This window comes from Marmota flaviventris, chromosome 6 (assembly GCF_047511675.1).
Source record: "Marmota flaviventris isolate mMarFla1 chromosome 6, mMarFla1.hap1, whole genome shotgun sequence".
Classification (NCBI taxonomy): domain Eukaryota; kingdom Metazoa; phylum Chordata; class Mammalia; order Rodentia; family Sciuridae; genus Marmota; species Marmota flaviventris.
Genome location: NC_092503.1, coordinates 12,301,372 through 12,317,707, shown reverse-complemented (window position 1 = coordinate 12,317,707; position 16,336 = coordinate 12,301,372). Strand labels below are relative to the sequence as shown.

At 38.5% G+C, this 16,336-nt stretch overlaps 1 protein-coding gene across 10 annotated transcripts in view; it reads right to left on the bottom strand.

The window, feature by feature from the left end:
* Ipcef1 (interaction protein for cytohesin exchange factors 1) overlaps positions 1 to 16,336 on the bottom strand; it is a 167,089-nt gene that overhangs the window by 98,241 nt on the left and 52,512 nt on the right. For 2 of the 10 annotated variants that reach the window (XM_027939466.2, XM_027939468.2), the window contains exon 3: positions 5,794 to 5,861. The exons of the other annotated variants lie outside the window; for them this stretch is intronic. The gene's annotated coding sequence lies outside the window, so the exon portion shown is untranslated. The remainder of the gene's footprint in view (positions 1 to 5,793; positions 5,862 to 16,336) is intronic. 10 annotated transcript variants of the gene reach the window in all.

Below are 16,336 nucleotides of genomic sequence, written 5' to 3'. Positions count from 1 at the left end.
CACCAGCAATGTCTGAGTGTACCTTTTTCCCCCACATCCTCACCAACATTTATTGTTGCCTGTATTCTTGATGATTGCCATTCTGACAGGAGTGACATGAAATCTTACAGTAGTTTTGATTTGCATTTCTCTAATTGCTAGATGTTGAACACTTTTTCATATATTTGTTGATCAATTGTATTTCTTCTTCTGTGAAGTGTCTGTTCAATTCCTTATCCCATTTATTGATGGCATTTTTTTTTTGGTGTTAAGTTTTTTTTAGTTCTTTATATATCCTAGAGATTAATGCTTTATCAGAGGTGCATGTGGTGAAAATTTTCTCCCAATATGTAGGCTCTCTCCTCATGTTATTAATGACATTCTTCATAGAAATAGAAAAAGCAATCATGAAATTTATTTGAAAAAATAAGAGACACAGAATAGCTAAAGCAATCCTTAGCAAGAAAAGTGAAGCAGGAGGCAGATCTTAAACTATACTAGAGAGCTACAGTAACAAAAACAACATGGTAATTGGCACCAAAATAGATTTGTAGACCAATGGTACAGAATAGAGGACACAGAGACAAATCCACATAAATACAGTTATCTCATACTAGACAAGGATGCCAAAAATATTCACTGGAGAAAAGATAGCCTATTCAACAAATGGTGCTGACAAAACTGGAAATCCATATGTAGCAAAATGAAATTAAACCTCTATCTCACACCCTGCACAAAAATCAACTCAAAGTGGAGACCCTGCACCTAATAGAAGAAAAAATAGACCCAAATCTGCACTACGTTGGTCTTGGATCTGACTTCCTTAACAAGACTCCTAAAGCGCAAGAAGTAAAATCAAGAATCAATAAATAGGATGGATTCTAATAAAAACTTGCCTTCTTAAAAAATAATAAATAAAATATTCTTTATCAAGTTCCAACTTATTTTTTTCATATGCTCATCAATGGAAGTTTAAAAAAAATCTAGATGAAATTAGAAAAAAAATTATTCAGGAAGTCAAAGAAAATTATTTATCTCATGATTTTTCCAGGTATAATTACATAACATTTAAAATGCATCATGACATATTAGAATAATTGTATATACCCAAAATTGAAGTGGGGAAAAGACTAGCTTGGATCTGGACTGTTCCCTAAAGTCTTATGTATTCCCTGGGCAGCGATGCTGCAGGGCAATGATTGGATCATGAGGGCTCTGACCTCCTCAGTGGATTAATCCATCAATGGCTGAATCAACTTCTGGGAGATGGGGCCGACTTGGAGTAAAGAGGTCACTGGGGCAAGCCCTGGAAGGGTTTATCTATCTTCCTCTCCCTCCCACCCCCACTCTCTTTCTCAACTGCCGTAAGCTGAGCAGTTTCCTCCACCACACTTTTCTGCCAGGATACTTTGCCTCAGCTCAGTCCCCCAAGATGGACTGAGACCTCTGAAACTCGGAGCAAAAATAAGTATGTCTGCCTCCAAGTTGGTATTTTGATCACATTGATGAAAACTGACCAACATAGGATGAAGAAAATACTGTCTCCAAAGACACAAGAATGACATCCGTTTTCTCATGCAACATGGAGTGGGAAAGAACAAGCAAGATGGTGGAACTTGCATCAAGTCACATCCCTGAGTGACTATGTGGAGCAGTGTCCTCCTCCTTGTTAGCCAGCACTGAACATAAAGAGTGTGAATAACAAATAAAAGTTTGCTGTGTTAAGTCCCTGAGATTTTTCAGTTAATTTCAACATAGCCTCACTGAACCTAACAGAGCTCTTGGTGCCTCATTAACTATTAACAAAAATCTTTCCTAAACTTATTTAAGTTCTGTTTCAATTTTTTCTCTATAAACCAACATGTACCCAAGGTAGTTAGTTCCCTGTTTTAATACTTTATTTGGGAGGTGATTTTATTAGAAAAGACATTGCTATCTCCACTGAGCATGAGAAATTAAATGAAAATGTCCAACAAGTAATTTTGCGCTCTCAAAATCTTGTCCTTCTTCTGCCCCTTTTCCTCGCTGTCCACAAAAATAAGTGCAGAAATTGTTCTATTTATGTGTGGATATAACCTCAAAAAATTTTTGAGATTCTCATCTAATACCTCTTCATTCTTAGAATCAGGTTCTACCCCTTATAAAGCTATATCCATATTTTTGAACCAAAGCATGAGAAAGAATGAATTTGTTAACTAAAAAAGTCATAACTCAAAGTTTATCCTGCCTCTAGATAATTTGAGAAGCCTGCAGACTGTTTTCCAGCAATGTTCTCTATAGAAGTATGCCTTCAGCTGGACACGTCTTGCTTTGTTGACCCAGATGTCCCCATTTCCCTTCACATTGTCACATTCTGTGAACAAAATTATGTGCCTTCCAGAAGAAAACATATGTGGTCATCTATTCCTTTACTGCCAGCTCACAGCATTTTAACATGGAGTGTATTTTAAAATGAGCCAAGAAATCCTTGGAGTCTAAGTCATTTCCCTATTAGAGGTAGGAGACTTGGCCTCACAGACCTTTGCAGGAGCCAAAGCTCATTGACACCCTGAGTCCCTTGGCAACACAAGTCATAACTAAGCAGGTCTTACAACACAACTTTATAGACACAGCAAGGGGGAAAAAAACGAACAAGAAAACATAACCTTGCATTCAAAATGCACTCCCATAAAACTCCGTAGTACTCACTGGCCAGCAGGGATATGTCAAAATAATTTGACAAGCATTCCATACTTAAGAATTCTGTGAAGAACTCAAAATAATCATTGGGCCAGAATTTTAAGCACATAGGCATGAGAACTAAATATGCACCGTTTGCTCTCACTACATAGACTTGGACTGAGAGCAGCACCGTCCTTCACGGTTGCTTAACGACATGGTAAGACAAAAACTGTTGATATGCTTTTGTATCAAACTGGAGGATATTTTACCATCCTGGTAGCTCCCTCCAGACTTTCTCTTAGGTAAACAGATGGCCTTACTAAACACACACACAAACACCTCGTGACAAGCCCCTTTGCTGCAAGACCTGGGGTCTAGAGATGTTTAAATGTGTGCAGAATGTCCTGGGTGAAGCAATGGGAGGCAGACGGGACCAGGAGCCCGGGAAACGAGGACAGCAAAATGATGGAAGGAGCGAGACCTGCTGTGCTGGTTTAAGTGGAAAACCCAGAAAAGTCTGAGCTTTGTGCAGGCTGACTTCAGGTGGAACCCAGCCAGCAACAAGGGACACCTCAAGAAGTAAGTAGGAAATGCCCAGAGTCATTGCAGATGCACGCCACTCTTACAGGCCAGAAACCTCAGGAACCTGGTCCAGTGTACACAAGCCTGCAAAAGACACCAGTGCCCCAGCTGAGAATGATATTCACTGCCATCATCAGTAGCATTTGTTAAGTACCTAATTATGTACATGGTTCTAACAGCTTTATTTGTATTAACTCACTAAATCCTTGCACCTGCTTTAGAAGGTACTATGACCATCTCCACTGAACAAGTGAAGAAAATCACTCACCTAAAGGTCAGATAATGTGCTCCAGAACACACAGCCAGTAAGTGTATCAAAGACGGGTTCAAACCCAAGCCCTCTGGATTTAAAGTTTGCCTTCTTCACCGTCATGCTATGTCTTTGACTGTTTCCAAGGTAAAGATTTCTATAATTAACAAAATTAAATGATCTGATTTTGTCATTGGTGATAGAGGCAGGTATCATCTCATGTGAGTGTCGTTTTGCTTTACAAAAGACTACATAGTTCATCTAACTCAGTCCTCCAATCAATGCAGAGTTCCCTTGTAACACTTTTTTTTTTTTTAACAAGTGAGGCTCATACAAGAGACCTTTTGTGATGGGGAAGCACCTGATCTGAATTTTACTAGAAAAAGTCCTTGAAAACTTTTGAAGATGGCAACCCCACCCCCAGCCCGTCGCCAGTTTTGTCAATACTTTAGAGGACCAGTTTTGTGAACTATCAATGAAAAGCATAAGTATGAAAAGCATCACTTAAAATTACACAACAAAACATCAGACTACATGGCAATATATGAAGTATTCTTCACCAAAGAAACCAAAGTGGAAATCTTATTGACTGTTTCATTAAACAATTTGTCTTTTCTGTACACATGTTGAGACAATAAGATTTATATATTTGAAGACAACTGAGTAACAAAGGTATGTGCCAAAACTCATCTTTGTGTCAATGAGTTAGACAAGCAGGATAATAGGTTTCAATAACTACAGAAGGAAAAAGAGCAACAGTCACCCAAATGCAAGATGGTGGCTAATGATGGGTCATGAGTAGCAATGTTTCAAGACTGCATTAACACAACTCCAAGTGGTGCAAACAGCATACTGTGGAAAATAGTGACTATGATCATTACTGTCCAGCTCACAGAAAAATAATAGCATTTAAATTAATAGACTAATATTTTCTGAACAATTACCAGAATTTTAATTATATCCATGGGGTCACAAAAGGAGGTGCTCTTGATAGATAGCTGTTTTAAAAAAATGCTTTCTTTTGCATTCCTCAGCAAGATTAGAATTGTGTTCCATCTTTCAAAAAGAATTCAACCAAAGAAGAGATGGACATTCCAGACAGGGGGTAAGACATTTTAAAGTCATTTGATGAATACACAATTAAAGGAATTATGAGAAGAATTGCACAAGAGTTCACAGAGCTCCAGTCTTGCCTAGATTGTGAAATATGAACTTGAAAGGCAGGAATATCTTAAGATTATTTAATTTCCACCATTTGACCCAGTTATCCCACTCCTTGGTTTATGCCCAAAGGATTTAAAATCAGCATACTGCAGTGACACAGCCACATCAATGATTGCAGTAGCTCAATTCACAATAGTCAAACTATGAAACCAACCTAAGTGCCCTTCAACAGAAGAATGGATAAAGAAAATATGTTATATATACTCAATGGAATATTACTCAGCCTTAAAGAAGAATGAACTATGCATTTACTGGTAAATGGATGGAGCTGGAGAATGTCATGCTAAGCAAAATAAGCCTGTCCCAAAGAACCAAAGGCCAAATGCTTTCTCTGATATGTGGATGCTAATACACAATTAGGGTGGGGGGCTAGGGAAGAATAGAGGTACTTTGATTTAGACAGGAGAAAAGTGAAGGGAGGGGAGGGGTATGGGAGTAGGAAGAAATGAATTGGACATTATGCATATGTGATTACATGACCAGTGTAACTCCACATCATGTACAACCAGAAAAATGAGAAATTATACTTCATTTATGTATGCTGCATCAAAGTGCATTCAACTGTCATGTATAAGTAATTAGAACAAATTTTTTAAATCTATTTTAAAAAAGGTTGTTCAATCTTATATTGTAACCATTGAATATAAATATTTTATTTTTATTATTAATAAACTTAAATCAGTAAAATGCCTCATTTCTACAGCATTTGATTAACATCTGGGCATCTAAACACACTACTGCTTATGAAACAAGAGTCCTCACATATGGTACTCTAACAGTTATTATGCTCCTCAACCTGAAGGGAGCATAAGAAAATCAATCCATAAATACATAAATTGCCTTACTACACAATTCTCCCACTGAAAAATCACCACAATCAAGAATCCATTTTCAAGGGAAATTCAGAGAACAAAGTACAGTTGTTAATTTATCAATACTATTAACTTCCTTCTGCATAGATCCTGGCCCAGGGATAAACATACTCAGGCAATTCTAATTTGGTTCATAAATGAAAAGAACAAAATGGAGCTCAAGGTTTTCGGGTTATAAATGTCACTAAAAGAAAGACTAGTTTCAAAGACTTTTCAATTACATACCAAAAAGTCATGGACTTCCTAGGTCCAGTTCCTATGAACCTCCTAGGTCCACTTCTGCTGTCTCTGATCTACGTAAGAAAAAGACAACAAAAGTTTTCATGAGATTTCAGCCTGGACTCTGATTGAGTCCAGACTGAAAACCATAATTTTGCCACATCAACCCCAAGAACAGGCAACAAAATAGTACACTTATCAAAGTGGTAACTACCCTGTGTCTCTCCCATGGGATGAGATAGAAAGTTCTATCCCAGGGAAGAAGATGTAAGTACTAAATTATCAGGAAACAAAACTGAACGCTTTCTGAAAGATAAAGTGAAAATTATGTTCCAATTTTGTACACACCCCCAGATGCATTTTTTATTTTACTTTAAAATACTTTGAAAGATGCACACATGAGTTTAGAGTTCCCATGTGTTTTCCTAGGATTTTGCCAGTGGAAAAATATTTCAAATTAGTACTAATAATCCCACGTTTTACCTAGCCACATATTTTAGACATACAGATTCTTCTTTTTTATAAACCTGTACATTTGTATATCATGGTTTAAAAAGTGTGGGAAAGGACATATTTAAAGGTCTGTGTTTAATAACTCAACTGGTTTGAGTATTTGGCTTAACTTTTTAAATTTCTCCCCAATTTTTTATTATGAAAATTTTCAAAACTACAAAAGGAAAAATCTTGTAGAAATAGTTAACAATGAACACCTAGATAGTCTCACCTAGATTCTCAAAATCATTAATGTTTTACCACATTTGCTTTATCACTCTTTGTGTGTATGTGTGTGTGTATGTATGTGTGTGTATGTGTGTATAGCTGGACCATTTGAGAGTTGTGAATATAAAGATCCCTCCCTTCCCAAGAAAAATTGTCCTGTCATAGTTATACAATAATGATCACAATCAGAAATTTTTATGTATTTATTTATTCATTTTGGTACCAGGAGTTGAGCACAGAAGCACTCTACAAGTGAGTTACATCCCCAGATGGTTTTATGTTTTATTTGGGATACTAAGTTGCCAAGGCTGACCTTGAACTTGCAATCCTCTTGCCTAAGCCTTCCAAGCTGCTGGGATTGCAGACATGTACCACCATGCTCTGCATAATCAAAAAAAAAATTTAAATCAATTTTAAAATTTTAAAACAATTACCTCAGATATACAGTGCAAATTTCCCTAATAGTCTCAGTAAGGTACATTTTGGTCTGGAATATTTATTATATTTTACTTTAAATCCAGGATCCAATCAAGTATCATCAATTTTACATAGAGTCTTCCTTTGGTATTCATGGGGGATTGGTTCTAGGACCTCCAAGAATGCCAAAATTCATGATACTCAAGGCCCTTATTATAAAATGGTGTAGTGTTTGCATATGACGTCCTCCATAGCTTTAAATCATCTGTTGGTATTATACTCACTACAACATGAATGCTATATAAATAGGTCTTATACTACTTTGTTTAGGGAACATGACAAGAAAAAAATGTTTGTACATGTCCAGTACAGAACACTGTTTTCTGAATATTTTTGATCCCAGGTTGTGGAACATATGGCTGCAGAGAGTCAACTGTGTTTTTATGTGTCTATTGTTTCTTGTTGTCTTTGGCAATAGACATCTTTTAGAGTCAAGACTGGTTGCTTTGCACAATGTCCCTCATTCTGGGTGTGTCCAGTTGTTCCCTCACAATTAGAACTAGAGTAACATTTTGGGCAAAGGTACCCACATGTTGAAATGCTTCCCTTTCCTTCATACATTTTAAAAAAACACATAATGTATTCTATTAATATTTCATTTCAATCACTAAATAACTAAATAGAAATAGCATTCTATGAAATAAATTTAGAGTCACAGTTTGCAATTTATAAAATGCTTTTAATATGAATGAATATATTTAATTTCTACTACCATCCAATGAAGTAGGTAGTTTTTAAATTATCCTTCCTTTTTTAATAGAAATATATACAAATTCATATAACCAGCAGGATTATTTCTGTGCCCAATATTTAGGTATAGAAACCCTGTGAATAAATATCATGCTATAGTAAGAAGCCTTCTATTTTAATGCTAAATAAATTTAGATCTTTTTTCTCTTTGGCAACCTGTACTCCTCATTGTCCAGATTTTGTGAACTTAACCATTCTTATTTTGTTGTGTTAAATTACAAGATGATATTATGCTCTATCTAAATATTTTCCAACTATAATAATTTGAAATTACAATAGTTAAACCAGAAACAATGCAAAAGTAAATAAAGTGTTAGCTGCATCAAATGTCAGGTAATTGGCTTTTTCTTTGTGTTTGTCTTTGTACCTGGTGTAACTAACAATACCCCAGCTCTCCCTTTTTCCCCAAAAAAAGATCTTACATCATCATTTCTTCCTACTTCCCAACAACCTTTTCCAATCCTAATGTTGTTTAGTTTAAGGTCAAGTCAAGGAAAATTTGGGAATCTGTGTTTGTAACTTGAGACACAGCCAATAATACGAATCTCTAAGTAGACATTGCAGCTACAAAGACACAAACAGATCTCCTCGTCCTATAGGACTAGATTCTAAGAGAGTAAAAGCCAGACAACATTTGCAGTAATACTGAAATTTAAAAAGCAATACCACCCAGTCCAGGGAAGGATACTGCAGATGCTTATCTGGGTAGGATTAGACTCAGATTTACTATCTAAATCACTTTGAGTTTGGAAAGATCTTAAAGAAAATAGCATGCAATTTTCCACTGATAAAATCCACTTTACCACGTCCGGAAAGCCTCAAATGAGATGACAGATCAAGATCCATTTACTCTTCCATCCGTGCACAATTTTCTTAACACTCAGTGATTTCAATAGCTCATTTTGGAATGAAAGAGAAATTTAAAAGCCCCGAGCAATGAATGTGACATTACTGTCCTGTCCAGTATCCAATTTCATAGAGAAGCAGGAACAGGATCCTGAAAAACACCCAGAGAAGGAACTGAACTCTCTTTTCAATGTTCACAGAGTTCTTCAAGTATAACATTATTTTCTTTTGAATTGGCATATTATGCACCCCCTTAAAGGAACGATCTACTCTTTAATCCTAGAAAAAGTATTATTCTCATCTTTCATCTGATTTAGGTTATAGGTTAAATGCAGCAAAGGCCGCCCCATCCATGATGATGATGCCCTAAATATTATAAACCATGGAAAGGCAGGGTGGTAGGAAGCACTTCAACTGTGAAGTCTTCAACAGAACATGCATCATTCTTCTCCCCACTAATCCTCAACAGACTCCTATTATCTTCAAATAACAATAAGAGGAGCTGCCTGCAGTTAATTTAATCACTGTAATTTCCTAAGAAATAAAGACTGATGTCTCTTGGAAATTATTCCAATTATATCTTGGAACATGAGTTCAAAACTGCTAAAATTACCACTTTCAATATCTATTAACCTCCCAAGGGTTATTAATTAGTCTCACAATCTTCCTAAAGCAAAGAGTGATATAAGTGCCCACTTTTTTTTTATTCAATAAAAATCAAACTTTGTGACACAATTAATTTTCAAACTCTGCTCAAGTTCAACCCACTGCAGGTTTAAACTAACCCTTTTAAAATACATCCTGAAGAGCAATTTCTCCGCTAAGAAACAAAATAGATCCAAATGCATTTAATCATACCACATAAACCCGAACTGTGTAATCACCCGAAAATAAGTAGAAGATAAGTTGATGGGGAAGGAAACTCACAAAAGCGTCAGTGATAAGAGGTAACAGCAGAAATGGATTTGCTCTGGTTGAAATTTAATCTGTGCTCAGTCCTGGACATGTATTATTCATCTCATTTTCACAAGAGCTATGTGAAATTGCTGTCATTACTGCCATCTTACAGTGCGTAGCACATCCAGTCGCTGCTGCTCTGACGACCCTGTGTGCCTTTGGACAGGTGCCACTCCACTGCTCACAGGTGGCTGCCTGTGCTGCCCCATCCTCCCCCAGACAGCCCCCAGCAAGCACCTCTTTCTGATTATTACTTGGAAGAGGACTTTCCACAGTGACACACACTTTCCTTTGAGCATAGCTTGAGGAACAGAAAGCAGAGAAGCGTCTGGGTCGCTGGCCTCTGCACCAGGAGCCCTGCCTGCTCCCACACGACAAGACTTCTTTGCTCATGTTGGCTTTGACTGGGGGCCTGGGCTCTCCCCTCAGCCCAGCCTCTTGGGGAACCTTCAATCCATCTGTCATGTCTGTGCATGTCTAAACCACAACTGCAGCAAAATTTTCCCCTTGTCCAGGGCTCCTGGGCCCAGACAACACACCTGTCATGCCTCAGAGCCCTTGAACTTTCTGATGGTGTCTAGCATTTCACCAGCCTCTCTGTGTCAGCCCGGAGGCGGCCCTGCCCATGCACACAGACGTTTAGAAGTTGGTTGGCTATAGCCTGACCTACACTCTCTTTCTTGACACAAAGTAATAGGTCCCAAATATCAGCTGTAGGAGCCAAAACTGATGACTCTCCAACTATTCAGTGTTTTGAGTTTAAGATGCTGTGATACAGTTGATGAGGATACAGCAAAGCACAGGGGGAAGGAAAGAACAGAAGAAGAGGGAGACAAAGGGCAAGGAGCCCTCTCCAGTGAGAGAGCTCAACCCCGTCATTGTGAGCTTTGAGAAGGCAGGGCAGACATGAAGAGGGGACCAGAGGAGGGCAACTGCCGTAAGAACATGGAAACCAGACGGGAGAGTGCTGGAAATAAAACTCACTTCTCAACTTTGCCTTTCCCTCTGTTTCTCTCTCCCATCTTGGAAGCCCCTTGGCCAGCCCCAAAGCTCCAGCACACTCACTGTATAATCTCCAAGGGGAGAGATTCTTAGTATCAACCACCCACAGCCAGGAAAAGCTTCCCCTCTGTACTGCTCCATGACCAAAATACAGTGTGTGGCACATGCAGTGCTGTCAACAGGGCATCCCAGGTTCAAAGCCAGCCTCAGCAACTTAGCGAGGCCCTAAGCAACTTACTGAGACCCTATCTCAAAATAAAAAATAAAACAGGCCGGGGATGTAGCTCAGTGGTTAAATGCCCCTGGGTTCCTGGGTTCAATCCAAGGTTCAAAAAAAATGCTGCCAACATGAATACCAGCAGCAGTGGCCTAAGGGTAAAGGTGAAATAGAAGAGATTGAGAGGGCCCCATGTCACTGTCTTCGGTGTTAGTATTGACAAAAGGGAGGGATAGATTGGATACAGGCCCTAAATGCATGGTTTACAAGGACACAGTCCCCACTCTGCCCTGAGATTCAAAGTCACTACACTTCTAGTTGTTTGGTCCTTCTTTCATGGAGCAGACTCCCAATTCACCACTCTCCCATAGGCACATTTTTGGACCCAAATTTGATACAGGCACCTGTCAGTTGGTGCACAGTATTGAGCAAAGTGCATTCAGAGTTCAGTCACCAAGTCCTTGCTCTACAGGTGACCCCATCTGTAACTACAGCTGTTTTCCACTTGAGAAAATTAAGCTGTTTCAATATTTACAAATACACATTTGCATTGGTATAAAATGAAAAATGCAAAAGAGAAAAAGTAATGAAACAAAAATCATCCATCATCCCCAAAGCCACAGATTCCCACTCTTGACTCATTATATATTTTCTGCTCCATTTCTTCTGTTCATTTTGGAAAATGAGAAACATGGCAAGAAGTGTTCTGTATGTGTGTTTTTTTGTGTCTAATCTTAGAGCTCTGTAAGGCTGGGGATTATTGCTAATATTGGAGCTGTTTGACATGTCATATTTGAATCCTTTCATCAAGCAGAGATCCTGACATTCCATTTGCTTTATCAGGCCTGTGTGAGGGTTTGGACAGCACCCTCATGGGCAGAATGCCCTGGAGAGCATTCTTTTCTTATCTCAGTTGCTGAGCACATGGTCCCAGGGTGCAGAATAATGTGAAAATCCACATGTACATTCGCTGCCTTTGAAAACCAGCACATAACACCCAGAAGTGCTTTGGGGAATAAAACTAGTAACATTGTTGAGGTTCAGGGGTTGGGGCTATTTCAAACACTTCATTGTTCAACATTTCTACATTCTTTTAAGAAAAGGCCATGTGGATGGCACCATGAAAACTGTTTAAGACTAAAAATTCGCCATTGGTAGGAAACTATAAGATGCAGGATCCTCAAACTCAATTTTAGAGAAATATAAGAACTTTTTCTAAGAAAAAAAATTGAGGCCACATCACAGGATATATTTTAATGAGCTTTCATATGCACACCACTTTGATTTAACGATTTCCCAAATTGTCCTCAAAATGTCCTTTTAGAGTTGATTTGTAGACAACCTCTTAATAAGTTAAACTAAATGTAAGCCAGCAGTATAACTTTAACTTTCCAAACATTTCATGAGTTATTAGTCAATTTCCAAACAAAAATTTCATGAGTTATTAGTCAATTATATAAACTCAAATCAAAAGGACATTTTTATTCGTCCATAGAAGAAACAGACTGTGCCTAGCAAAGTCGACTGAAAAAAATAACTCCAGTCGGAGGAAGTCAAAGGAAACTCAGAGTAGTTGTCCTGAGAAGGAGGAAAAACAATAAAGGTCTTCATCTTTCCACGAAGAGTGAGCAGTTTTACTAAGGTCACCAACAGGAGTGTCGTGTGCACATGCACACAAATGAGCAAGTGAAGCCAAGGTGCCAGTGTTTCTGTTTGACACAGGACACCACCCAGAGCTCACAGGGAATACTGCTGTTTCTTTCACAGAAAGGCCATGAATCCCCTTGCCTTCAAATGCTGGTGTCAGGGTGAGCCTCGAGAGCCTATGGGAATCAGCCCTCAGGGGTGCTTTACTGAGTTGGTTGCCTGCCCTGCAGCCACCAAGGATGGAGGACAGGGGATGAATAGGGAGAGGGCTGCCGAGGACTGAGAAGCAGGGTAGCTCCACGCTGGTCAGTTTCATTCTGGAGTGCAGGACTTACTTTGATTCAAAGAAAGGGCTCAAAGCCTTTTGAATTCCGTCCCCTGCCCTTTGGAAAATCGTGAATTTCTACCCTTCTGATTGATTTTTCCAAAGTTTAAATTTTGTGCCTAATTTTTTTTTTCAATTCATCAGTTGGCTTATGACTTAAAACATGAAAACTCGTTTGTATAATTGTTATCAACAACTAAAACGAAAGTCAGCTCACTTTCCAAGTTCACAGGCACGGAGGAGGGCATTTCTCCCAATCCTATGTATGGGGATTCGTATTCCCTTCAAGAAAAAAAAAAGAACAAATATTCTCTATCTTTATGCAAAATAAAATTCAGGTTTGGCCTCTTTGTGGGTAAAATCCAAAGCAGAGGAAGTCTCAGGTTAAACACAAGAGAGTTTTCCTACTTATTAAAATTCCTCAACTGAGCCTCTGAAAGAATTTATTTTCCATTTATTTAAATAGAAGTATTAGGACTGGGGAGGTAGCTCAGTGGCAGAGCACTTGCCTAGCATGTGGAAGGCTCTGAATTCAATCCCCAGCAGATGGATAGATGATTGATAGATGACTGATTGATTAGTAGATGATAGATATAGATAAGATAGTGGATAGGTGATAGATGAATCTATTAAAAGATATAGATTTGTTTTCCCTTCAGCAAGAAAAATAGAGCCGCCTACACACACACACACACACACACACACACACATCACATCACACTCAGTGAAACACATACCCTTCACACTTCCCACGGGCTTTGAAGAGGCAGATGTTTCATGCTTCTTAGCCCCTTGGATGACATCAACAGATACTCTACTTTTGTAGGTAATAAAATACAATTCTGACATTTGAAAAGAAGAGGTTTTATTATTATGAGCTAGAAGGGGCTCGAATGGAGAAGTGGCCTTGACACTTGACCACTGAAAGAAGGAACTGCAAACCAACTATCCTTAACCCAAAATAATCATCTTTGTTAGACTCAGCTCCACATTTAAGTATCATATAATCAATAATCCATAAAAGGAGTCAAGTCAGCCACTTCCAAAGCATATGTTTTGCAGTCAATCGTCTTGGGGAATACACCAGAAAGTGACATAAATTACAATTCAAATAATCCACTGTTTGCTGTGGTGAGAGTTTTATACTTGAAATTAGCACATGGTTCTGTTTAAATTTTCCAGGTTAAAATTACTGTAATCACAGTCCACGGTCCATGTGCCTTAGTCCATTTTCTGTTGCTATAACCAAATACTACAGGTTGAGTAGTTTATAAACAATAGAAGTGTATTTGGCTCAGGGTTTTGGAGGCTGGGAAGTCCAAGAGCATTGCACTGGCATTGATGAGGGCCTTCGTGCTACATCATAACATGGCGGAAGGGACAAGTGAGCATGCACAAGCAGAGGGAAAACAGGTTCTCCCATTCTTTTGGCAGGAACTCACTCTTGGGATAACTAATCCATTCTGAATAAAATAGCATTAATCTGCTTAAGAGGGCAGAGCACTCATGACCTACCCACCTCTTAAAGGTCCTACCTCTCAGTGCTGTTACAACAGCAATTAAATCTCAACATGAGTGTGGGAGGGACAGTTAACCACAGCACTGTGGCATTCAGCACCCTTTTGTCTGTGAACATAAATCCCCAACTGTTCCAAGTGATGCTTTGTCATTCTGATTGAATGTGTTCTGAGATATTTTTTCTCTTAGGACCTTATGACAATACCATACCCCAAAATTGGGAATTAATGAGATCTTTCCAGAAGAGAACATCCACTCCCATTGAATACAAACTTTGAAAATTTTGTAATGAAATGCTCTCTCTTCCTTTTATCTGGGCCTTGCTCTCTTGAGCGTGCATCATAAGGAACCTAACTAAAGGGTTGCTTGGAGGGGGTGTGCAGATGGTGGCAGCCTTGTGGAGGCAGCCCTTGGAGTAGACTGGGAGACAGGAAAAGAGAGACTCACTGGGGAGTGCACTGGGGCCTATGGTCCTGAGAGCAGGTGTGTCTAGAGAGGGAGGTAGACTTGTTTAGTATTATTCCTGCAGTCTCTCCCTTGTGTAGACATTGCCAGGGTACCAATTCACACAGAATAGTCACATGGTGGCCCAGACCCAGAGGTCCTATTACAATATGAACAGATCTCACATTTCCCAACCCTGGAAACCTGTGGATGATGGGATCAAAACAAGGTTTGGTACAGTCCCAGAAACAAGTTTAGAGAAAACCCTTCCAAATTTTAAAGCTTTATAGTTGAAAACAATAAGAAACAAATCATAAGAATTTATATGACCAGTAATAAATTATGAAGCCAAGACAAGTCTTTCTAAACAAATTGATCAAAAAGAAAAACAACTCTCATCAACTACAGTAAAGACTGGATTATCTTCCATGTTCTCTACAGAATATGATATGAAGAGGCTACCAAAAAGCATGCAACAAAAAGTGAAAATATTTTAGGGATGTGTTAGTTTAAAATTACATTATTTTTCTGGATAATATGCTGTTTATAGTATTGTTCAGCATTTTAAAACTAGAAATGTGTTGTCGTTTCTGTCATGTCTCTTAAATATTATTTCTTAGAACTCACTATTTATCATTTTATATCATTTTTCTTAGAGAAGGGATCCTTACCCCAAATTGTGTAAGTTTCAGGTCCCACAAAATCTAAATGAACCCTGGTAATCCCTGACCCCTCATGTTCCAGCACAGGCTCAGTAGGGAAGTGGAGAGTCAGGGATTTGGAGGCAGTGTGCATATTTGGGTTTTCATCCCTGGGGCCGCGGAATGGTGCAGCCAGGGATCTGTGACATCTCCCATGAGTCGTGAGAATCTTGGGCACAAGAGTTGAGGATACGTGATCCAAGCACCCCTCCAACCTTGACTTTTTATCCTGGTGTTTTGCTAAATGTGCAAGTGGGCTTCCTGTTCCCTGGGTTATTTAAGGGTTAGCTTAATCTGCAGCCTAGAATTGCAGAATTTGCCAGAAGCATTAAATCCAACTAACTGGTGCTCAGCCCGTGTCAAACAATAAGTTATAATATTTATAAAATATGTTTAGACATGCTTATTACTCTATATTCCAGAGTTAGTTACTAAGACCTGGAGGGTGGAGAGTTCTGTGATCCTGGAAATTCTGTGCAGAATTTAATATGATGTCTTCTTATAGCTTTCATCATGATTTCAAATTAGTCCCTGACCTATAGATTAAAAATCACTAATCTACATTTCAAGATTAAGTACCCCCAAGGAGGTGGTACTAAAAAATTAGTAAATAAATGAAGAAATTAATACCTTATACTCCCCCTAAAAAGTAATCCTAGTCCAGGGGTCCTTAATTTGGGATTCATGAAGACCTTCAAGGTGCCTGAAAACAGAATCCAGGAAATCTGTACATTTAGATGGAAAAAATATATCTTTATTTTCACTAATCTCTGCATGAAACTTAGCATTGCTTTCAAATATAAATAGTGGCAACAAACCACTATTTATATTTGTATGGTATTAGCTGTATCTATGTATTTATTTCCCACAGAAATCCCTGGTGTCTTCATCTCACACTGTGGTTGTTTGCAACTATCTCAAAATATAATTTACACTTGGCCTTGG